At 50.3% G+C, this 24902-nt stretch overlaps 1 long non-coding RNA gene across 1 annotated transcript; it reads right to left on the bottom strand.

Moving 5' to 3' along the window:
- Positions 1 to 1147: 1147 nt before the first annotated feature.
- On the bottom strand, positions 1148 to 9618 carry LOC140477157 (uncharacterized). The gene is made up of 2 exons (XR_011960658.1): positions 8797 to 9618; positions 1148 to 4117 (listed from the first exon to the last, which is right to left on the bottom strand). It is a non-coding gene; the product is annotated as an uncharacterized lncRNA (long non-coding RNA).
- Between the last annotated feature and the right edge of the window lie 15284 nt (positions 9619 to 24902).

Consider the following 24902-nt stretch of genomic DNA (forward strand, 5'->3'; position numbering starts at 1 on the left):
AGGATAGGCAGGGCTGGGGCCTACTTTCCTGATTGGCATTCCTGCACTTGATTACAGGAAGACAGGGGTCAGTCTGGATCCCTCGTGGTCAGGCAACACAGGGTGAAGGTTGGGCACAGAGTCCCCAAGGTCAGGCAATATGGGGTGGGGGTCGGGCAATACAGGGCAAGGATCAGGCCCAGAATTCCAGAAGTTGAAGCAATGCAGTGCAGAGGTCAGGATCAGATTATTGAGGCCAGAGTTCCAGCGCCAGGTCAAGACAGGCAGGGGCATTGAGGCATTTTTACACTGGGGTCGGACAGGCCAAGGTTCTGACTCCCAGGATAGGGCAATCATATTAAGGGCATAAAGGACACATACAAGGGGACAACCTCAAGGTGCTTGCTCTTTGGCCATACCTTCCTGCTGGCCAGATGCCCATCCCCCTTTCCACCAGAGGCAGTGATAACAGTAACCTCCAGCACAGGCCCCACTTGGGTGTTACTTTAAGGGGAGTGCGAGTGGATGCAGCAGTGAGATCGCATGCCATCCGCCATCCAGAAAACATGGTAAGCCAGTGAAAGTGCCCTTAGCCATCTCCTTCTGAGCCAATCAAATAAAAACCTTGTGTCTTGAAGCCTGAGCAGCAAAGGCACAGCCCTTGACTGCACCACCTCCAGCAACTGTGAATGTGGGAAGAGAAACTCACCTCCAGATGGTTGATATGTAAATAGGTCCCACCCACAGTGAGTCCCCTCTCTACAGCCAGGTGCATTGACAGGAGGAAAATTACCACCTTCCATGATGGCTGTGACAATGGATAGTTCGCTTACAATCAGGCTGCAATGACCATGTCAGGGTCGGGTTACTATTTAACCCCAAAACTGTTTGTCAGGAGCCAGAATGGAAAAGGGGCCACACCAGAGGCCAAAGTAGCACCCACCCAAACATCCAGATCAGCTGTGCAATTGTAGGACTTGCCATGATGTGGGGACAGGAAATGGAGGGATAAAACAAAAAGCCAATGCTTCTAGAAAATATAAAGGAGCCCTATGCTGGACCAACAAGAGTCTCTGAAGTCTTTTAAAGTCCTCGAGGAACCTAAGCAGCAACAGACAGTGTGAGAAACAAAGCTCACACACTTCAATAATTTCAGTCCGAGACAAGATCTGAATCAGTAGTGCCATTTATTTTACACTTGCAAGTGGGTGTGATGTCACTTTCTCAAGGCAAGGGACATACACACACTAAATTCAATTCATACATAACATTTATATGATTTGATGTCTATTGTTTTACACTGCTCCCTCCCCTGCTTACATCGTCCACTTCCCTAAGACCGGCCCCCATTACCCCTGTTTACCTCTTGCCTTATCCGGCCTTGTCTGTGATAAAATGCTTATTTCTGGTCTCACAAGGCTGTTTGCCCTTATCCTGCTATAGGTCATTGTTAGGCATATTCTTTCTTCATCATTATCTACCCCCTTCATCTGTGCCTTTCCCGAGGCCGTTCTGATCCCTATGACCCTTTTAATTGGGGTTTGTTCCTGTGTTTTTGTAAAAGTGGGAAGCACATGTTTATACCTACTGTTTGTACAGGCGTATCTAGCTTAACTTCATCCCCTCACAACATCTTATCTACTTGCCCATAATGTCTACCTTCTGACATACAGTTTTAGCTAATACAAAAACAATTATATATTTCCTCCACATTGTTTCCATTCTTGTTGACTCAGCTCTTGGCTAAAACAATTACCCACTGGTGTGAGTTCACCTCCTTTGTAAAATGGAATTGCAGAAGTAACACTAATCCACCTATATCCCACAATTCCCCCTCTTTCTTTTAGTTACCATTTGTTATCTTCTGCAAATATTTTATTTTTAAGCATCGCTCCCGAAATTCGCAAGCATCATCCCGGAGATTTCATCCGTCTTGGTCTCACTCATCTCCTCATTATTTAGTCGATAAAGTCCTTCAGCCTGATTCCCTTTTAGGGGCATCTGTTTCATTAAGGCTGTTTCAATCAACCTTTGGGTGAGTCCTCGTATACAGGGTATGATACAGCAGCCAATGGCTACTAATACCCCGACTACTACTATCAGGGAAGTAAGGATAGAAACCACCACCCCCTTCCATTTCCCAAACCATGATTCCAGCCATCCTGTGAGAGATGTATCTACTCCTGAATTCTCAGCCAGTTCCTCTGCTAAGGTAGTCAATCCCCTTAAGGCCCGAGTAATTGAACCATCAGGTGCAGTGTTATTAGGAATAAAGGTACAACAGCTTCCTCCTAACATCACACACATACCCCCTTTTTCTGCTAAAATCATATCAAGGGCTATTCTATTTTCCCATGCCATCCTACTTGTCGCATCAAGCTGTTCTGATATTCCTTTCATTGCATCTCTTGTATAATTTATAAATCGCTGTTGATTATAGAAAATGTAATTTATCCAATCTACATTTTTATTAATTGTTACCCACCAAAAGAGAGCTGACTCAAAGCCTGCTGCAATCATCTGGTTACGAGCCTTAAATTCATCCGGTACTCCCCTAGGGACTCCTACCGAATCAAGATAAATCCTGTCATCGAAAGAAGTGTCTAACAGTAATCTCTTACCCCTTCCCTTTTTCCCTCCTTTGTTTTCCTTCTCAAATGCCAGGGTAAATGAAATTGCCAATTGTACAATTGCACATATCCCTCTCCAATCTGGAGATAGCGTGGGTCTCAATATTTTGCCTCCACAGTACCACCACAGATCCGCTCGGGGAACCTTTAATGCTGAGTAGTTACCTCCCTTCTCCGTTTCGGTGACATTCTTAATCTCTGTACATAGTTTCAGCTCCCCCAAATCTTTCGACCGACTTGTACCTCGTCTACGCACACACGAGGTGTGATTTCTAACTGCGGCAGAAAACAGGGGGGGAACTTTTGCATCTTTCTTCTCCAAGGGAGGGAACATCAGTGATAGGGAGGTACAATTCCTATCATTCCACGCAGTCTCATCCTGATACAGGGCTATCATACATTTCATGCCCTTCCTGTCTCGCTTCCACCCGAGCGGAAAGGGAACCACCTGGGCCACTGGCCTACCAGAGGCACATGCATAGCAATTGCTTTTGTTCAGACTTTTTACAGTATACTTTACCCATTCAACCCAGGCATTTGCATCCCCGTACCCAGTTTCTATTTCAATGGTCTGTTTCAAGTCCTTTACCTCTATAAATTTTACTACTTTAGGATCATCGGGAGGGGTGAAAGATTGTATCTTATTACCCAGTAGTTCTACCCGTTTTCCCTGTCCTACACTAATTCAAAAACAATAGCCCAAGAAATCCTTCCCATTTGCTTTCATTTCTATCCCAAACATTTCATTTCATTGTATCTCATAGGTGCCCCCCCCCCCCACCACCAGGATTGTTTCGTGCCATGTGGTTTTCCTTATTGTTAGGTATATTGGGTTACACTTTTTATCAGGGCAATCGCGAGCTGGTCGGAAGGGGGCCCGGTGTACTGTGACGAGACCATTATACTAAATACTATCCCCAAGGCCATCCCCATAGGACTTAAGATGTATCTCAGAGCTGCGGTACTGTCTCTGATTATCTACATCCCCACAATTAACTAAGCTGCACACATCAGCGTCTATTACTTGTGGGTTATCAGACTTGGGGACCGTTAATAATACATATGAAAATGATATTTGATGAAATGCCAATACTAAGAGAGCTAGCATCATAACTCTAAGCATTCCCAGTATTCTAAACATCATGCTGAAGCACAAAAAGACTTAGTATACAATCTTACAGAAATAATCCCGCGCTCGCATCGCCACTGTATAATTAGTTACTCAAAGTCTCTTTAGTCTGAGTTTCAGCGGATCTTGCGTTGATTTGGCTGTCCAGACTTCTTTCTCCACGGGAGGGTCCACTGGCCCTTTGATCCGAGTGTAGTGAGTCCAGCCTTTCTCCACTGTCCTTATTGCCGTTTCGGTAGTCAAAAGAGCCTGGTATGGCCCTTCCCAGTCCGGCTGTAATTTAGTCTCTGTCCATGATTTTACTAAGATCCAATCGCCCGGCCGGATGGGATGAATGGTGCATTCAAGGGGTGGAGTCTGTGCCAATAAACCCTGTTTCCTGAGGAAAGACAAAGAGGAGGACAAACCCAGTATGTACTTCTTTAAAAACAAATCTTTAGTTTCGGGAATTGGCATTCTCCATTCGTTCCCAAGTAAGGTAATCCAAATAAGATTTCATAGGGGGATAGTCCCAAATCTTTCCTTGGGGCTGTTCGTACTCGCAAGAGAGCTATAGGTAAACATTTGGTCCAAGGGAGTCTAGTTTCTATTATCAATTTAGAGAGCTGTCGTTTGAGTGTTTGGTTCATTCTCTCAACCCTTCCCGATGATGGCGGGTGCCACGTAGTATGGAACTCTCAGGAAATTCCCAACCCTTTCATTACCCCCTGTAACACTTTAGAAGTAAAGTGAGTTCGTTGATCGGAATCAATATGGTTCACGAGCCCATATCGGGGAATTATGTGCTCCAATATTGTTTTAGACACCCCACTCGCAGTGGCGGTAGCTAGGGGGTATGCCTCAACCCAACCAGATAAATGATCTACTATAACCAACATATATTTTAGTCTGCCTACCCTGGGGAGTTCAGTATAATCTACTTGTATACTCTGGAAAGGTCTCAATCCTGGGTCTCTTCCTCCCAGTGTCTGTTTTCTCAAGACTTTCTTATTTACCTTTCTGCATATGATACATCCCTCACATATTTGTTTAGCAATTGTATATATTCCTTTACATCCATATTCCCTAAGAACTAAATCACACATTGCTTGTACTCCCCAATGGCTGCCTTGATGTAGGACAGCCATTATTTATCGCATCATCATTTTGTTCAACATTCTCCTTCCATCAGGTAACCTCCAATGCCCGTCTGCTGTTTTTACAGCCCCTAAATCTCTCAATTCTTTTTCTCCGCTTTCAGTAAATATAGGAGCTTCCCGAGGACCTGGGACAGTAGGCATTAGGGAATGAATCACCACTTCTTGTGGGGTCAGGGCTGCTTCCTTAGCCACCTCATCGGCTAATCTATTTCCCCTAACCTCTAGTTCATTTCCTTTCTGATGACCATTTACATGCACTACTGCTATTTCTCGGGGAAGTAATAGGGACTCCAAGACTCGTTTAATCAATTCTTCATGTACTAATTCCTTCCCCCACCTCTGGGTTAATACTCCCACAACCGCTCCCTTATCTACGGTAGCAAAGAGGTGGAAAGGTTTATCTAGGGAAGGTAAGGCTAACACAGGGGCATGGATCAGATCTCTTTTGCCTCATCATCCCAACTTAGACATTTTGGTTCCCCCTCTAATAGTTTGAGATATAATTTCTTAGTCTTCAGTGCATAGGAATCAATCCACAATCTGCAATAACCCGTGAGACCCAAACATTTGTGTAACTCCCGTTTAGTGCTGGGCAGCGGCATTCCCACTATTCCCTCTATCCGTTCCGGGCTTATCTTTCGCTTTCCCTCACTAACTAAATGTCCCAAGTATTTCACTTCTTGCTCCACATATTGTGGTTTGTTTTTAGATACTTGCAGTCCCTGTTGGCCCAGGAAATTCAATAATTTGTTAGTGGCTTCTACTACTCTTTCTCTTCTTTTTCCTGTTACTAAGAGGTCGTCTACATACTGCAACAGGGTAGTCCCCTTGGGGCTGCTAACTTTCTCCAATATTTGTTCTAACATCTGTCCAAATAAATCCGGGGATTCCATAAACCCCTGGGGAAGCACAGTACACCGGTATTGCTGTTGCTGTCCTGTCTTAGGGTCTTCCCACTCAAAGGCAAACAAATTCCTACCGTCCTCTGCCAAGGGACAAGCCCAAAAGGCATCCTTTAAATCTATCACACTAAACCATTTGTGGCCATGAGGGATCTTACTTAATAAGGTATAGGGGTTTGGCACCCTGGGTGCCTGATCTGTACTATTCGATTTAATGTTCTCAAATCCTGCACCAATCGATAAGTTCCATCGGATTTCCGCACTGGTAGTATTGGGGTATTATAAGGAGACATACATGGCTCCAACAATCCATCTCTAATCAATCCTTCAATTACTGGCTGCAGTCCTCGTTTACCTTCTATGGAAATGGGATATTGTCGCTCACAGACAACGTCCCCTTTCCTTTTTAAATTTATTTCAAGGGGGGGGGATCTGTAGTTTTCCACAATTCCCTTCCCTAGCCCATACAATAGGGTCTATCTCTCTCTCCACATCCTCTGCCAACATTGCCTTTTGTACAACTAATTCTTTTTCCTGAATTCCAATCCCCAGTCCTAAGAGGATAATTAAATCTCTCCCCAATAAGTTACTTCCTATATCAGGGATATACAGCAGTTCCCCTGTGACCCTATCCTTCAGACCTTCTATCATCATAGGTTCAAATACTGGAACAGTAAATCCTTCCCCTTTTTACCCCCGAAACAGTAATTGACCGTGTTGACATTCCTACTTTCTTTGGTTTAAAATGCAGCGATGACCGTGCTGCCCCCGTATCTACTAGGAAGACTACCTCTTCCCTACAGAGTCCCACCTTCAGGTTTATCAAGGGTTCCTGGTGGGTCCCCGGGGGCAGGAACCCCTGACACCCCTATACTTCATCAAAATTCATAAGCGGAATTGCCCTCTCTTCCCTTTGTACATCAGGACACTCCCGCTTAAAATGCCCTATCTTTCCGCAATAATAGCATCCTGCCTGTGGAGTCTTCCAGCTCTGCCCCTGTCGCTCGAACCCTCTATCAAATACTCCCCCTTGTCCTCTCCCTCTCTCTCTCCCTTTCCCCCTTCCTCTCTGTCCTAAATGCTGCCACCCACCGCTCCAGTTGCTCAATATTGGTTCCACTCTTTTCTTTAACTACCTGATCAACCGCAGCTACCATCATTTTCACCTTCTGTTTCTGTCTCTCATCCTCTCTCTTTACAAACACTTTCTGTGCCTCTCTTAACAATTCATCTAATGGCTTTTCACTCCACCCTTCTATTTGCTGTATCTTTCTCTGTATGTCTGGCCATTCCTTTGTCACAAAAATGTACTTTCAAAAGACCCTGTGCCACTCGGTTCTCAGGGTTCATTCCAGAATATTTCCACATTGAGTCTCTTACTCTCTGCAAAAAAAAGCTGAAGGAGTCTCATCTTTCTCCTGTCTAACTTCAAAGACTTTAGTCAAATTCTGTGACTTCGGAACTGCCTCTCTTATTCCTTTTAGAATCAGGTCTTTCAATTCCCTCATTTCTTCTCTATGCTCCGGATTTTGATTTTCCCACTGGGGGTCTCTGAGGGGAAACTTCACCTCTCCCTGTCCAGCATCCCCATCTCCAATGGGGTGTTCCCTGTCTCATATTTTAATGGCTGCTCCCCATATAAGTCCCCTTTCTTCCCCAGTAAATAGTATATTCAAAATAGACATTAACTCAGCCCAGGTATACAGACTGGGCCCCAAAAATTGATCAGTTTGTTCAGACAACCCTACCAGATCCTCAACCAGGACCTTCATTTCTTTTTTTTTAAATGTCCTGACCTCCCCACTGCTGAGGGGGGCACTTACAAACCCAATCTTTGTCCCCTATTGGTACCTCCCGAAGGGGATAAGTCATTACGTTCTTCCCCTTTTTCTTTTTTTTTAAAGAAATATTGCAATATTTCTAGCTCCCCATAACTTCAAACACCAATTCATCAATTCATGCTTGACTAACTTTAAAGCCTGTTCCAAACTTGTAAATATTTTTATATATTTACGTTCATTTATTCATTATTAAATATTCAAAATGTAAAATGCATACAGTTCTCAATTTTGAAATCCACTGTAATCACCCAGTTTTAGTCCCTTAATTTAAATCCAAAATTAGTTTTCTTAAGTAGTCCTGACCAATCATTGCTCAATTACAATACTATAGGTCTTGAAATAATCAGAGCTGCCTTAAAATTATTTGTCTGTTCAAGTTTAAAGAAAAAAACTTCTAATGCATGAACAATGGCCGAATCCAAGGTCACAGATATTAACCATAGGATCTTGTTTTTACTACAATCTAATGTTGAACTGAAACTTCAACTGTCCTCCATAAATCGCTTTCATGTAAAGATAGAAGAGATTAGTTAGAAACTGATAGTAAGGCAGTCATGACCTGTAAGAAGAACAGGAGTTATCATTCTTTTTTTCATAATCTCTACAGAATCCTTAACCTTTAAAGAAATCATGTTAAGTTTCCATAATAAGAATCAGATTCAAAACAGTCCCGGAACTCAAGCTCCAGGGAATAAAACGCAAACATTCAATCACCTACAAACAAATGTGCATTCAAACCAAATCACAAAGGGTTAAACTTTCTACCAGCTGTACAGCTCTCTTCATTCTCTCTCTCTCTCTCTCTCTCTCTCACTCATTGACAAATAAATTCAGATATTTACAAACCCAGTCTTTGTCCGACCTGAATTTTGGCCAAAAGAGGCGGGACGAAGAATGGATTCCTTAGTCCATATGAAGCAACAATATTTAATCATCTTTTTCCCCTGTACAAGTATTATTTTGCCAATTCCACAACATCCTCCCCAAAGAACTTTCTGGAGGTATGTTGTAAGGGACCCCGCCTCCAATTCCATTGCTTTTTCCTTCTTTTGTTTTCCCGGAGGCTTTTTCCTTACCAACGGCACAACCCATATTGAGTTCCTTCGTTAGTCCCTTATTAACTACTAAAACTCAATCCCGGCCACCAAGGCAATACTTAAAAGTCAGGTTTCTTACCTTGGTCTGTGCACAGAGTTGCCTGGCCCCTTTGTGCCGTATTGTCTATCGAGCTCCTATCACTGTCTGATTCAGATGTCTCTCTTGTGGGATTCGTACCAGTCGCCCAAGGGAGCAGACCAAACCAGGACACGAGACCGCTCCTCAATGGGGAACGGGACGCGTCTTCCCAGTGTCCAAGGCCAGCCACTCCCCCCGGTGATGGAAGAAAATCCCGGACAGCCCCCAATTGTGAGAAACAAAGCTCACTCACTTCAATAATTTCAGTCCGAGACAAGATCTGAATCAGTAGTGCCATTTATTTTACACTTGCAAGTGGGTGTGATGTCACTTTCTCAAGGCAAGGGACATACACACACTAAATTCAATTCATACATAACATTTATATGATTTGATGTCTATTGTTTTACACTGCTCCCTCCCCTGCTTACATTGTCCACTTCCCTAAGACCGGCCCCCATTACCCCTGTTTACCTCTTGCCTTATCCGGCCTTGTCTGTGATAAAATGCTTATTTCTGGTCTCACAAGGCTGTTTGACCTTATCCTGCTATAGGTCATTGTTAGGCATATTCTTTCTTCATCATTATCTACCCCCTTCATCTGTGCCTTTCCCGAGGCCGTTCTGATCCCTATGACCCTTTTAATTGGGGTTTGTTCCTGTGTTTTTGTAAAAGTGGGAAGCACATGTTTATACCTACTGTTTGTACAGGCGTATCTAGCTTAACTTCATCCCCTCACAACATCTTATCTACTTGCCCATAATGTCTACCTTCTGACATACAGTTTTAGCTAATACAAAAACAATTATATATTTCCTCCACATTGTTTCCAACCCACTGGTGTGAGTTCACCTCCTTTGTAAAATGGAATTGCAGAAGTAACACTAATCCACCTATATCCCACAGACAGCAAGACCAGACAGCAGCAACACCGGTCTTTAGCAAGCAGGCACATACAGCAGTTGCAACAGTCCACAGTGAGCAGGCTCAGGTAGCAGCAACACGAGTCCACAGAAAGCTGGTCCAGGCAACAGTTGCACCAGTCCATAGAAACCAGGCCCAGACAGCAGCAACACCAGTCCAAAGAGAGCAGGCCCAGAAAGTAGTAGCACCAGTCCATAGAGAGCGGGTCCTGGTAGCAGCACCACCAGTCCATAGAGAGCAGGTCCAGAAGGCAGTAACCCCAGTCCATGGAGATAAGGCAGAGAAAGCAGTCCATCGAGAGCAGGCCCAGACAGCAATAACACTAGTCCATAGATTGTAGGCCTAGACAGCAGCAATAACAGACCATAGAGACCAGGTCCAGACACCTGTACTACCAGTCCATAGAGGGCAAGCGCAGACACCAGTAGCACCAGTCAATAGAGAGCAGGCCCAGAAAGCTGTAACTCCAGTCCATAGAGAGTAGTACCAGACAGCAGTAGCACCCTTCCATCGAGAGCAGGCCCGGGTAGCGACCATACCAGTTAAGAGAGGGCAGGCCCAGACTGCAGTAGCACCAGTTCATAGAGAGCCAGCCCAGACAGCAGTCGCATCAGTCCACATATTACAGGCCCAGAAAGCAGCACCACCAGTCCATAGAGAGCAGGCCCAGTCACCAGTAGCACCGGTCCTTAGAGAGCAGACCCAGAAAGCAGTAGCAACAGTCCATAGTGAGCAGGCACAGGATGCAGCAACACCAGTCCATAGAGAGCAGGTCTAGACAGCAGTAGCATCAATCCATCGAGAGCAGGCCCAGATAGCAATAACACCAGTCCATACAGAGCAGGCCCAGACAGCAATAACACCAGTCCATACAGAGCAGGCCCAGACAGCAATAACACCAGTCCATACAGAGCAGGCCCAGACAGCAGTAGCAACAGTCCAGAGATTACAGGCCCAGAAAGCAGCAGGAGCAGTCCATAGATACCAGGCCCAGACACCAGTAGCACCAGTCCATAGTGAGCAGGCTCAGAGAGTAGTAACACCAGTCCATAGAGAGCAGGTCCAGACAGCAGTACCACCAGGCCATAGAGAGCAGTACCAGACAGAAGTAGCACCAGGCCATAGAGAGCAGGTCCAGACAGCAGGAGCCCAGTCCATAGAGAGCAGTACCAGACAGCAGTTGTACCAGTCCATAGTGAGCAGGCTCAGGATGCAGCAACACCAGTCCATAGAGAACAGGCCCAGAAAGTAGTAGCACCAGTCCATAGAGAGCAGACCCATGTAGCAGCAATACAATTCCATACAGAGCAGGCCGAGACAGCAGTAGCAACAGTCCATTGAGAGTAGGCTCAGACAGCAGCAACAGCAGTCTATAGGGAGCAGACTGAGACAGCAGTAGCACCAGCCCATAGAGAGCAGTCCATAAGTGGGCACCCAGGGCAGCTACTAGGCAGCATCACACAGTCACAAACAAGTTCATTGTTGCAGCAAATCCTTACAGCTCAATGGGCTCTGACCAGCTAGCTCCTAGAGCAAGGAGAATTCCTGAGATTCCTGGGTTTTGTTGTATTTATTTATTTTTATTTTTTACTTTTACCCCCCCACACTATCACCTAACAGTGCTTATTTTCCCAGTGTCCATGCAGGTATAGTACACAGTGAAGAACAACAAGTGCGTAAATCTTTATTTACATTCCACCACCAGGAAGAAAGGAAACAGAGTGGCCAGTGACAAGCAGTGCCCTTCTTAGAGGGCAATGCTGAAAAATCAAACAGTGAAGGGGAGGATTTAATCAAAGTAGATTTAGAGGGGGAAATAATGCACAGCTTGAGGGTGTTGGTGGACATCGCATGCTCATTCTCCAGAGACTCTATGGCACTGACATAACCGTGGAAGAGGGACAGGTAATCGGCCCAAAGACCCCTTCCACGGCCCACTGCCTGGACCTACTTATGGCCAGCTTGGCCAGGCAGACTCCTGTTTTTGATTCTTTATCTTTATTTTTCCCTCAGAGTCAGCTCTCACAGTGAAAAGAACCTCTATCACTCCTGTTTATTTATTTTTTCTTTTTTATCCCCCCAGCACCCATGGTGTGTGTGTGCAGGTGTGGGACACAGTGAGAGACACAAGGTGTATGAATCTTTATTCAATTTCCACCACCAGGAAGACAGGAAAACACCTGGGTGGCCAGTGACAAGCACCGCCCTTCACAACAAAGGGCAATGCTGTGTGATCCAAACAGTGAAGGGGAGGGCAGGGATTAAATCAAAATAGAGTTGGAGGGGGAAATAAACTCCACTCCCTGTGGCACCCACCTCTCCCTGAACAACTCCAGGGTGTTGGTGGACACCGCGTGCTCCTTCTCCAAGGACACCCGGGCTCTAACGTAACCCCGGAAGAGGGGCAGGCAGTCGGCCCTAACGACCCCCTCCACGGCCCGCTGCCTGGACCTGTTGATGGCCAGTTTGGCCAGGCCCAGGAGCAGACCCACGAGGAGGTCCTCGGACCTGCCCTCCCTCCTCCGTACCGGGTGCCCGAAGATCAGGAGCGTGGGACTGAAGTGCAGCCAGAAACAGAGGAGAAGGTTTTTGAGAAAATCAAAAAGGGAGTGCAAACGCCCACACCCAATATATACATGGTCCACGGACTCCACAGCGCCACAAAACAAGCAGTTGGGCTAGGAGTCCGTGATCCACCGCAACCTGCGGTTGCAGGGGACTGCTGCGTGCAGCACCCTCCACCCCAGATCCCCGAGAGAAAGGGGGAGGACTCCCGCGTAGAGAGACCTTCACTGGGGATCTCCACCGCACGGTGGCAAATGGGCACGCCAAGGCGTGTCCGGACAGTGGATGAGGGAGAAGAGGTGGACGGTGTGCAGCAGCAGTCGATAAAAAGGAAGGCCCTGTATGTCCCTGAAAGCAACAAAATTAAAATTCCGGAGGCGGCTCAGGTTGTGGGGCACAGGCTCCCGCGGGAAGTACGGGACCTTGGGGCCAATGTGAAATTCCATCCGGGCTGGGGTGAGCGCGGACGGGATCCCACCGCACACCTGAGCGTCCTCCAACTGGTGCACTACGTCAGGTCCGAGCACCGCTGTTTTAAGGCGTCGGATGGCGGTGGCCACGTACCGGACGTCTACCACTGCCCTGCTCGCTATGTCCTGCAGCAGCGTCCAGCCCAGGCCCCCGGCACCCAGCACGTCCCCGACCCTGGTCGCCCTCGCCGCCACGGCCCTCCCCTCCGACAGCCACTCGAACCCGCGAGTACGGAGGTGCGGATTCCTGAGCAACGGCTCCCTGACGACAGCCGCTACTCCAGCCGGAGGGTAGGCGCGACGCGATTCGACCATGTTCCAGACAGTGATCAGCTCCTGGTAAAAGACAGGCAGCGTCTTGGAGGGTGACCTCCAAACTGTCACGGTCGACGAACAGGAGCTGCGTGTTGTAGTTGAGGTTACGCACCTGGCGGAAAAAATACGTCGCCAGGGCGCACCACCTAGGAGGAGGCTCGACGTAAAGGTATCGCGCAAGGTCTAAAGGTGGAACGTCGCGACCTGGGTGCGGACACACACCAGCGACTGACCGCCCTCCTCGATAGGGAGACTCAGAACCTGCGCGGCGACCCAGTGCATCTTTTTGTCCCAGAAGAAGTCGACCAACGTTCTCTGGATGTCAGTGACAAAGCCAGGAGGAGGGACCAAGGTGACCAGCTGGTACCACAGCATGGCAGCCACCAGCTGGTTTATGACCAGCACTCGACTCCTGTAAGATAGCACTCGGAGCAGTCCTGTCCAGCGGCCTAGGCGAGCCGAGACTTTGGCCTCCAGCTCCTGCCAGTTGGCCGGCCAGGATTCCTCAGCCGGGCTGAGGTAGACCCCCCAGGTAGAGGAGATGGGTGGTACTCCAGCTGAACCCCCGTAACTCCTCCGGCAGAGAGTCCACCCGCCACGGACCGACCAGTAGTCCGGAACATTTGGCCCAGTTGATCCTGGCGGAAGACGCCGCCGAGTACACGGCCTGGCACTCGCGCATCCTCCCCAGGTCAGCTGGGTCGGTGAAAGTGAGGAGCACGTCGTCAGCGTAGGCCGAGAGGACCACCCCCGTGCCCGCGCCGCGCAGAACCAGCCCCGACAACCTCCTCCGCAAGAGGCGCAGGAAAGGCTCCACGCACAGGGAATACAGCTGGCCAGACAGGGGGCAGCCTTGACGTACTCCTCTCCCGAAGCGAAGGGGCGCCGTCAGGGACCCGTTAACTTTAACCAGACACTCTGCGGTGGCGTACAAAAGTCGGATCCGGGCAACGAACTGCGTCCCGAACCCGAACGCCCGCAGAGTCCCGAGCAGGTACTCGTGATCGACCCTGTCGAACGCCTTCTCCTGGTCGAGGGACAGGAAGGCGCTCGGCAGACCAGCCCGTCGACAGAAATGGATCAGGTCCCGGACCAGGTGGACGTTGTCGTGTATCCTCCGGCCCGGGACAGTGTAGGACTGGTCCGGGTGAATCATGTGGGCCAGCACGGAAGCCAGGCGAGAAGACAACACCCTGGCGAAGATTTTGTAGTCCGTGCTGAGGAGGGAGACCGGACGCAGTTCTTCAAAGAACGAAGGTCCCCCTTCTTCGGCAGCAGGACGATGACTGCCCTGCGCCAAGAAAGGGGCAGCTGTCCGGCATTTAGACACTCCCCAGAACCTGTGCGTAGTCGTTCCCCAGGACGTCCCAAAACGCCCTGAAGAACTTCACAGTCAGCCCGTCCAGCCCCGGGGTTTTGCCCCTCGAGAGCCGGTCGAGGGCGCCGGTCAGCTCCTCTAAAGTGATGGGAGCGTCGAGCCTTCCGGTGTCCTCCGGGCTGAGCTGCGGCAGGTCCTCCCACAGAACTCTGCGAGCATCCTCGCTGGACGGATCCGGAGAGAACAGAGCCGTGTAATAGTTTCGGACGTGGGCCCTGATGCCCTCCGGATCCGAGACGAGGGACCCGTCGTCGGCCAGCACCACAAGGAGCTGCTGACGGGTGCCACGCCTTTTTTCCAGCGAGTAGAAGAAGGGGGAGCCGCGGTCCAGATCCTGGAGGAGCTGGATCTGCGACCTCATGTACGCGCCCCGAGCCCCGACGAGCTGCAGGTCCCGGAACGCGGCCTTCTTCTCTTCGTACACCCCGCGCAGGGCCGGGTCCGCGTCGGGCTGACAGAGGCGTGACTCCAGGTCGAGCATCTCCCTCTCCAACTCCCCGATCCTGGATTTCCGCCTCTTGGTCGACCCACTCGCGTACTCCTGACAGAAGACGCAGACGTGAGCCTTGCCCACGTCCCACCATAGCTTCAGGGAGGGGAAGCTTCCCCGCTTCCTTCTCCAGCCGGCCCAGAAACGACGAAACAAGTCCCGGAACCGCTCGTCCTCCAGCAGCAGGTTGTTAAAGTGCCAGTACGCGGAGCCGAGCCCGGCGCCGAACGGAAGGAGTTCCGCCCACACCAGGTGATGGTCCGTGCACGACACCTGCCGCGTGGAGGCCTTCGGAAAACAGGAGGCGTACGCCCGCGAAACGTACAGGCGGTCGATTCTGGACGCTCTGACCCCAGGCCTCATGAAGGTGAAGGCGATGGAGTCAGGATGGAGATTCCGCCAGACGTCCAGCAGGTCGAAGGACTTGACCAAGTCCCCCAACCTCTTCCCCAACACCCAGCCAGTGCGGATACCGCCGTGGTCCCTGCCCTCGAGGACGCAGTTAAAATCTCCCCCGAGGTCGACGCACTGGTTCTCGTCGATGGAAGCGAGATGAGCGGACACTTCTTCGAAGAAGCTCGCTTGCCTCGGCCCGGCCAGGGGAGCGTATACGTTCACCAAGTGAAGCACCGCGCCCCCCAGCCGAACCGTCAGGTGAAGCAAACGGCCTGGCACTGGCTCGCTGACCCCCAAGATCTCCGGCTGAAAATGCGGGGCCAACAGGATAGCCACCCCGCCAGATCTGCGGGTGAGGCGACTCATGTAGACCCCCCCCTCGCCACTCCAGGAGCCAGGTGGCTTCGTCTCCCGGGTAGTGTGGGTTTGTTGCAGGAAGCACACCGCATACCTCCCGTCCCGAAGGACCGAGGGGGTCTGGAATCTGCGCTGTGACTCCCTGCTGCCGTTGATGTTGAGGCTGGCTATAGTCGTCTTCATGTCGGAAGCGTTGTGCTACCACCACCAGTACAGTTAAAAACCAATTACTGGGAGGACGAGGGAGGGGCACAGGAGTCCCTCGCCCTCACCAGGAGTGCCCCCAGGAAGTTCCTGACTCGCTTTCGCTCGTTGATGTCGAGCCCAGGTGCTTGGCGAGCAACGTAGGCCGACCAATAAACTTTCTCGAAAGAGCTCCAGCAGTCGAGCACCTGTTGGGCTCTATCCCGGCGACCTCGAGTTTCTTCGACAAATTCCCGGAGTTCCTCGAGGGGGATGAGGGGGAGATCAGCGGGGGGCACCTGGGACTCAAAAACGTCACTGCAGACAGAGTCCGCGTCGTCCCCGGTGTCCGCCACCGATCCCGAACCCTCCTCCGGGAGGTCGCCCTCGGTCGCCAACCCCTCCCCCACCGAGAGGATGGGGGCTGGTCCGGCGCCACCAACCAGCCTCAAACCCTCAGCGACCCTACCCCCAGGGTCACCAGCGGTACCTTCCTCGGCGCACCCCGTCCCGGAACACCTCAAGTTCGGGTCGTCGGGCGGCAGAGGCTCGGGGCCCCGCTCCTCTCCCCACACCGGGACGCCTGGCTCCTCGGGGAAAAGATCGTCCCCCAGGAAAAGGTCATCCCCCAGGGCCAAGGCCCCCGGAAAAACAGTCTGGGAGGCAGGAGCGAGGATAACACCTTCCTCCCCTCCGCCGCTCAATGACCCAGTAAAGGGTCCTTTGTTGTCGCCCGCACCGCGGCCCTCGTCGTTGTTAAAGTCCCCCCCAGGGGCCAGAGGAGTCGAGGTAGCAGGAAGCCCTGCTGTAGCCCCTGGGGGTTCTGGTAGGTCGGGTCGAGGTGCGGGACAGTTGGCTCGTCCCCTGGAGAGGGGCAGCACCGCCGGCGCACTGCAGGACTGTCTCTCTCCCCTCCAAGGGCCGGCCCCTCTTCCCCAGAGAGACAGGGGGGGATTTATGAGCCTTTCCCTCCCCGCCCGCCTTGGTGGTCATGGGGTCTGAGACCCCTCCCCCCAGCCTTTCCCAGAATACGATAGGCTGTGGGAAGGCAGGGGGCGTGGCCAGGGTGGGGAGGGTCAGCCGTGTCACTTCCTGCCCCGCCCCTGGTTTATCAGGTGATGGCGGGCAGGGCAGGGACCCAGTTCCCTCTCCAGGGCCCGGAGACAAGGTCACCGCAGGAGGTTGGGCAGTGGTGCTTCCCCCCACGTTAGTGCCAGGGTATGGCTGGGCTCGGGCTCGGGCTCGGGCTCGGACTCAGGGTCCCCCGGGCCAGGCGTTGCAGCTCCAGGGGCGGGCGTCGAAGCCCCCAGGGGTTTCACTACGGGGGTCGGGGGTAGATGTGGGGTCAGTGGGGTCAGTGTTGGGTACAGGTTTGGGGGTTTGGGGGTTTGGGGGTCAGGGTTCCCGCGCCGGGGCGACGCTGGCACGGCCGCAGGGGCATTGTCGTGCCGGGGCGGGGCAGGTCGTGGGCTGGGTGTCGGGGAAGGGGATAGGGTGGTCTCCCCGTGGGCGGGCTTGATGCGACGCGTCTTCTTCAGCGCCTTCCGGCCGGCTGGATGCTCACCCCCCTCCCTGCCAGAGGCTGGAGGATTGGAAGCCTCCGGCTTAGCCTCCGGTGCTGGGGCTTGTGGTGTTGACTTTGGGGGAGGGGGAGTGGGTGCGGCGGCACCACCGTCAGCCGTTGGCGAGGGCTGGGCAGCCTTCTGGGTGGGGCAGTTTTTCCTAATGTGCCCCACCTCGTGGCACAGGTGGCACCGCACGCCGTCCGCCGTCCAGAAGGCGCGGTAGGCTGCACCCTCATGGAGGAGGGTAAATGAGCCCTCGGTGACCTCCTCCCAGGCCAGGCAAATGAACACCTGGCGTCGGAAGGAGTAGATGTGCCGGAGGGCGGGGTCCTTCAGACCGAGCAGGAGCGGTTGGACCCCTGACCGGATCTCCCCCAAGGTGGTGAGGTGGGGGAGAAGGAGCTCGCTGGCAATGAAGGGCAGGACATTGGAGATCACGACCCTCTGGGCCGTAACCTCCAGAGGGTCGACGGGCAACTGCGTCCCGCCCACAGTGAGCCCCCTCTCCACGGCCAGGTGGACCGCCTGCTCGGTCCTAAGGAAAAATACGGCCTTCCCATACATTCGGGCCACAGCGACGATGGCCAGTGGGCCGACCACACTAGCCATGGCCTTGCTGCAGGCCTCGATGGACATGTTGGGATGGGGATAGGCCTTTACCCCCAGGCGTTTGGTCAGGTGCCTGAAGGGGGTTTGGTTTGTGGCCAGGGCTGGGACAGCCGAGCCTAAGGCAGCGGCTACCCCGGCGTAGGTGCAGCTTGGCCCCGCGACCTTCGGGCTCGCCATACTCTGCTGCTGGTGGTGGAGTCGGGCCTCTGGCAGCAGCAGTGGTGGAAGTTGCTGGGAGAGTCCCAAGCAGTGACGGCGGAGAGGTGACAACGGCAGTGGAGGCAGGCCTCAGGCGAGTCGCAGTGGTGTGGGGCAGACCTGTTGGGGAGGGTCCCCAAGGCAAGTCCCAGGCAGCCCCAAAATTGAGTCCCAGGCAGCGGTGGTGGAGGCAGGCCTCAGGCAACAGCAGTGGTGGAAAGCAGGCCTCTGGCAAGTCCTGCGCAGGCCCTTGGTCGCAGCAGTTGGAGGGGGGCAGGCCTGTTGGGGAGGGTCCCCAAGGCAAGTCCCAGGCAGCCCCAAAATCGAGTCCAAAGCAGCGGTGGTGGAGACAGGCCTCAGGCAACAGCAGCAGCAGTGGTGGAGGTCCTGGGGAGGGGCCCCAGGGCGAGTCCCAGGCAGCGATGATGGAGGCAGGCCTTGGGCAGCAGCAGCAGTGGAGGCAGGCCTCTCCTCAGGCAACAGCAGCAGCAGTGGTGGAGGTCCTGGGGAGGGGCCCCAAGGCAAGTCCCAGGCAGCAGCAGTGAGGCAGGCCCCAAGCAGCAACAGGAAGAGTCCTTGCACGTGTGCGCGCACACACACACACACACACACACACACACACTTCACAGTCACACACTGATCCAATCTCCAAAAGGAAGGAAGGAAACACTCGAGTGGCCAGTCACAACTCCAGGGTGTTGGTGGACACCGGGTGCTCCTTCTCCAAGGACACCCGGGCTCTAACGTAACCCCGGAAGAGGGACAGGCAGTCGGCCCTAATGACCCCCTCCACGGCCCACTGCCTCCACCTGTTTATAGCCAGTTTTCCCAGGCAGATACCAATTTTTTTTGTTTAAAACCAGATTCCTATTTTTTTTTCACCAAGTCCCCCTTTATCTACACGTGGAGAGAGTGCTTGACACTGATCCTGCTCTCAGAATGAACAAGATATCTGACACTCCTTTTTTTTTAAAATCCAGATTCCTATTTTTCTCTGTCAGTCAGAACTCCCGGATTGGCCCAAGTTCCCCAAATAGTGACCTTATTCTCAATGAGATCCACTTGGCCAACATGGTTTTAACTACTATATTCCTCCTCATCTCAGTCGAGATGTAGGTCTGTTCTTTTTCTTCTAACTTTTCATGGGACCTTTTGCCTGGTCCGGTTTCTCTGACTCAGAATCGGTGGTGTGTACCAGACCACAGACTGTCCATTGCATCCAGAGTATCTCAGGAGAGTTTCCTCCTCTTCCAGTGGTAACACATTGAGGCTGCATCCATCCTGGACTCTGAAGATTCTTCTATGCTAGACAGAGGGGAAAATCCACAGTTTCTGATAGCCTTTCCAGCTGCTTTCATGTGATCCATATGTTTGTTGAGAACCACCTGACCTACCTGAACTTTGTACATCATGGGACCTGACCTTACATCAACCTTGTCTTGTACTTACGCAGGGCCATTTCTGTGGTCGTAACCAAAATTCTTCGAATACCTCTCTCACTTAGAGAAAGCATGCGGCCAGCAATGGCATCCTGATGTTGTTTCACTCTACTCCCAGGTGTGGGAATATTAGTTTGACCTGTTGTGGAGTCTTCTCCCCATTAGCAACTCTGGAACTATACCACTAGTTGCATGAGGGTGGTCCTATAATCAAACAGGAACCTGGAAAGGATGCTATCAAGTGAAGCTATAAACCTGCCTTCAACATTTGGACTGCATTTTCTGCCAGACCATTGAATAATGGATGGTTGTGGAGCTGTCTGAACGTGCCAAATGCCATTTGACTTTAAGAAATACTCTAATACCCTGCTGGTAAATTATGTCCCATTATCCATGACCAATCTTCCGAGAGTTCATGAATTGCAAATGATGCTGACAGCTTTTCAAGTTGTCATCGCTGAGTTGGACAAATGAACTCAGTGCATGTGAAACCACTTTGGTCATCCACAATGACCAAGAACTTTGATCCCATGAAAGGAACAACATAATCGACATGTAACCAAGTTCAGGGTTTACCAGGCCATTCCCAAGAATGTGGGGGAGCTGCTGGTGGTGATCTTTGTCCTTCTTGGCACTCCAGGCACAGGCTCACCAACACAGCATCCAATCCTGGCATCCAGACATAAATTCTTGCCAACATCTTCATTTTTGAAACCCCCGGATGACTCTGGTGGAGTTCAGCCAGTATTTGGTGGTGACCTTTACTCGGGACATCACTCTTGCGCCCTATAATAGTATGCCATCCTCTACTATGATCTGGTCTCATTGGTCCAGAACTGTTTCAGTTATGGTTGTGATGGCCCTTTTGTTTCCCCAGCACCATCAGCTGTTTTAGTTTAACAAGGCATGGACCGACAAAGGCATGTGATTTTGGGTCAAGCTTAAATGAGATGCTGAGAGACCATGAGCTGAGAGACCATATGGTACATGAGATTAATGACATAACCTTAGAAAGGCACTTACTAGCAGGAGCCCAACTGGACTACAACTGGCTTTGACATGAGAAAACAGGGCAAGTGGAGAATGTGAGCTAAAGAGTATCACAATGAAAGTGGACCCCCTCATCTGTCCGACTGAGCTTGGGGAGCACCAAAGTTCTGCAAGGCCCGCCCAGTGCCATTTGCCTTACACACAAGAGTAGAGGCAGAAATTAGGACACCTTTTTGTGTCCATAGTTGAAAATTGCCAGCACTGGCCAGAAGGGTATCCAGAAAGTTTAAAACCAGAATGGACTGTTCGAAGAGAGGTACCACCGGTAATGTATCTGCCAATAGGAGACAACTCAAGGCATCCGGATTTGCCACTTGGCCTCCCAGACAGTGTTCCAACTTGTGATTGTACACACCGACAATAAAGACCCACCATTGAATTCAACCAGAAGCTGTGGCATGGCATGGCTTTGTCGTCTTTGCATAGCTCTAGCACGGGTTTGTGGTCAGATAATATTACACATTCATGTCCTTCAAGATATTGGTGGAACTTTCTCACCAAGATGACCACTAAACCTTCTTTCTCTATCCAGGTATCTTTGTGTTCATCATCAGCCAGTGTCCACTAAAGATACGGTATTGGGCATTCCTTTCCATTGGACCACTGGTGAGCCAATGCTATCCTGATACCATACAGAGAGGCATTACAAGTCAGAACTACATCACATTTGGGATGGTAGTTGGCCAATACCTGAAACAATGATAACAATGTTTTCACTTGCCTGAAGGCTACTTCTTGGCTATGTAGCTATTTCCAAGACTGACCCTTTTTCAATAGATGTAAGGGTGCCAAGATGGAGACCAGGATACATATGAATTCTCTGGAATAATTCATCAACCCAAGGAAAGACCTCAGCTCCAGTATATACATGGGAGCTGGGGCATTTGATCACCCTCACTTTATCTTCCAACACATGTGACCTGCTCTTGTTGACTCAAAGGCCCAATAAGTCATATGAGGTGCCTGGAACACACACTTTAGAAGGGAAGAATGTATGCCCACCTGGGAAACATGTTTAAGCACTATGTTCAAGTTCTCCAGTATCTTTATTGGTCTTCCAATAAATGTAAAAACAATTACAAGATGGCTATATCTTGTAAATGTTTTCCATCATCTGCTGAGAAAGGGCACAGGATGATGATACCCCAAATAGCTGTCTTCTATCGTAATTCAAAACTTTTGGTATTAATTACGGCGTTCTTCTAGGACTCCTCATCTTGTCAAAATTGCAGGTATACATAGCTCATGCCCAGCTTTGTGAAGGACAGCACCACCCCAGTTTTGCAACATAAGCCCTCTTTGCTAGGGATTGGGTATTTATCCAGCTGTGAGAATTGGTTTACCTTTTGCTTCACTCCCCACAGGTGAAGTTGACCCAATTGGCTTCACAGCTGATATGACCGGTGCTGCCCATTTTGCAAACTGTACTAGTTTGATGATTTTTTTCTGCCTCTACTCTTGTGTGTAAGGCAAATGGCACTGGGCGGGCCTTGCAGAACTTTGGTGCTCCCCAAGCTCAGTCGGACAGATGAGGGGGTCCACTTTCATTGTGATACTCTTTAGCTCACATTCTCCACTTGCCCTGTTTTCTCATGTCAAAGCCAGTTGCAGTTCAGTTGGGCTCCTGCTAGTAAGTGCCTTTCTAAGGTTATGTCATTAATCTCATGTACCATATGGTCTCTCAGCATCTCATTTAAGCTTGACCCAAAATCACATGCCTTTGTCGGTATTCTTAATCTTGTCAAAAATCATGATGTGGAGTCCCCTGGTTCTTGAATGCTTAATAAAACTGATAGCATTTCAGAATTAGAGGAGGCTTGCGGTTGTAATATTCTTTAACTAAATCCATCAACTCTTGAAAGGTTTTAGTATCTGGTGCCTCAGGGAGATTTAGGCTCCTAATAACCGAAAATGCCGAGGGTCTGCAAGCAGTCAGAAGAATTAGTCATTGTCTTTCATCTTCCCCAATATCATTTGCCTGGATTAAATAACTTTCCACATTCTTTCCACATGCTGAACCCAGTTTTTGACGGCAGGATCAAACAAGTCAAGTTGATGCCAGAAATGCATACCCCAACTCAAAGACAACTGTTGCAAATGAATTTTCTTCAGAAGCCTACTATTTTCTCTTGTCGCCATTGAAAAAACTCCACAGAGGCTGGTATCCTGTTAAAAGTCACCATTGATTTACATGTACACAGTACATGGACTCTGACTAGGTATCTCAGAGCCAGTTCCTAGAGTGAAGAGAATCCCCCAGAAACCTGTAAGCCAGGACTCCCTGGTTAGCCCAGGTAAACAGCCCCAATCAGGAACTCATACATAACAAGATCCATCTGGTCGATCTCGTCGCAATGACTACAAGTGTCAATGGGTTAAAATGCTGGAACTCCCTCCCTAATTCTGGCGGTACTTAAACCATTTGGGCTGTAGGAGTTCAAGAGGCAACTGATGCTGGTCCAGCCAGCAGAGCCTACATCCTATGAATGAATAAAGGTATATGCTTCTAGGATTGTTGAGCTACCACCCCTTAAGAATGGTGTCGGCTCCATACAGCATATCCTGCAGTCCTCAGCATTCAAACTCCCATCCCAGCCACCTTGCTAGTATTTTAGTACTGTCTGTCACCTAGTTAGCACAGGTTGGTGTTGCCCATGCAAGATGATGCAGTCTAAAGTCCTTCAGAACCTCATGGGGCACCCAGCATTTGCATTGAAAGTCAGTAGCCTTACATTGGTCTTGGTCTAGCCACCGTCATAATGCTTCGTAGGCATATAAGGCCAGGCAAGACACATGAGGACAAGTACAAATTGTAATCACAGGATGATTAATTGCTTTTTATCTACATTATGACATGACTTACTTCATAAATTTAAGGTTAAATATTTACATGTGGTGAAAGGTGGGACTAATGGTGATTGAGGAATTTAGATAACAAATTATTGGTATCACAGACAATTCTGTTACACATGCAAAGCATTGGTAGAAAAGATAGAGAAAGACCATTAGACATAGGAGTGGAAGTAAGGCCATTTGGCCCATCAAGTCCAGTCTGCTATTTAATCATGGCTGATGGACATTTCAATGCTACTTACCCACACTCTCTCTGTAGCCCTTAATTCCTTGTGAGATCAAGCATTTATCAATCTCTGCCTTGAAGAAATTTAACATCCCCGCCTCCACTGCACTCTGCGGCAATTAATTCCAAAGGCCCGCCAGTTTCTGGCTGAAGAAACTTCTCCTCATTTCTGTTCTAGATTGACCCCTCTAATTCTAAGGCTGTGCCCACGGGTCCTAGTATCCCCACCTAACGGAAACAAATTTGCAGTTGTCCACCCTTTGAAAGCTCCCCTCAACCTTGTAAACTCTAATGATACAATCCCAGGAGCCTCAGCCGTTCATTGTACGTTAGATTAGATTAGATTACTTACCGTGTGGAAACAGGCCCTTCGGCCCAACAAGTCCACACTGCCCCGCCGAAGCATAACCCACCCATACCCCTACATCTACATCTACCCCTTACCTAACACTACGGGCAATTTAGCATGGCCAATTCACCTGACCTGCACATCTTTGGAGTGTGGGAGGAAACCGGAGCACCCGGAGGAAACCCACGCAGACACGGGGAGAACGTGCAAACTCCACACAGTCAGTCACCGGAGGTGGGAATTGAACCCGGGTCTGTGAGGCAGCTGTGAGGCAGCAGTGAGGCAGCAGTGCTAACCACTGTGCCACCGTGCCGCCCACTCCAGGCCTCCCATTCCAGGGATCATCCGTTTGAATCTCCGGTGGGCACATTCCAGTGCCAGTATGTCCTTCCTGTGGTGTGGGGCAAAATGATAGGGAGGTACCTTTCGTTATCCAGTACTTCCTGGGAGTGAAGAAACTATTCCATGTTCTTCACAGTCTGCAACACATTATCAATGAGGATAAGCACCTCACCAAGTCTTTCCCTATGCCTCCACTTCTCACCTTTAAACAACCACCAAATCTTAAGCAAGCCATTATTCACAGCAAACTGCCCCACCATCGGGACGCATTGACCACAACACTGTAAAACCCTGTAATGGCAACCACTGCAAGATGTGTCAAAGTGTTGACATGGATGCCACCATTACATGTGTGGACACCATCCACCATGTATGCGGCAGGTACTCATGAGACTCA

This window comes from Chiloscyllium punctatum, chromosome 5 (genome assembly GCF_047496795.1).
Source record: "Chiloscyllium punctatum isolate Juve2018m chromosome 5, sChiPun1.3, whole genome shotgun sequence".
In the NCBI taxonomy this organism is placed as follows: domain Eukaryota; kingdom Metazoa; phylum Chordata; class Chondrichthyes; order Orectolobiformes; family Hemiscylliidae; genus Chiloscyllium; species Chiloscyllium punctatum.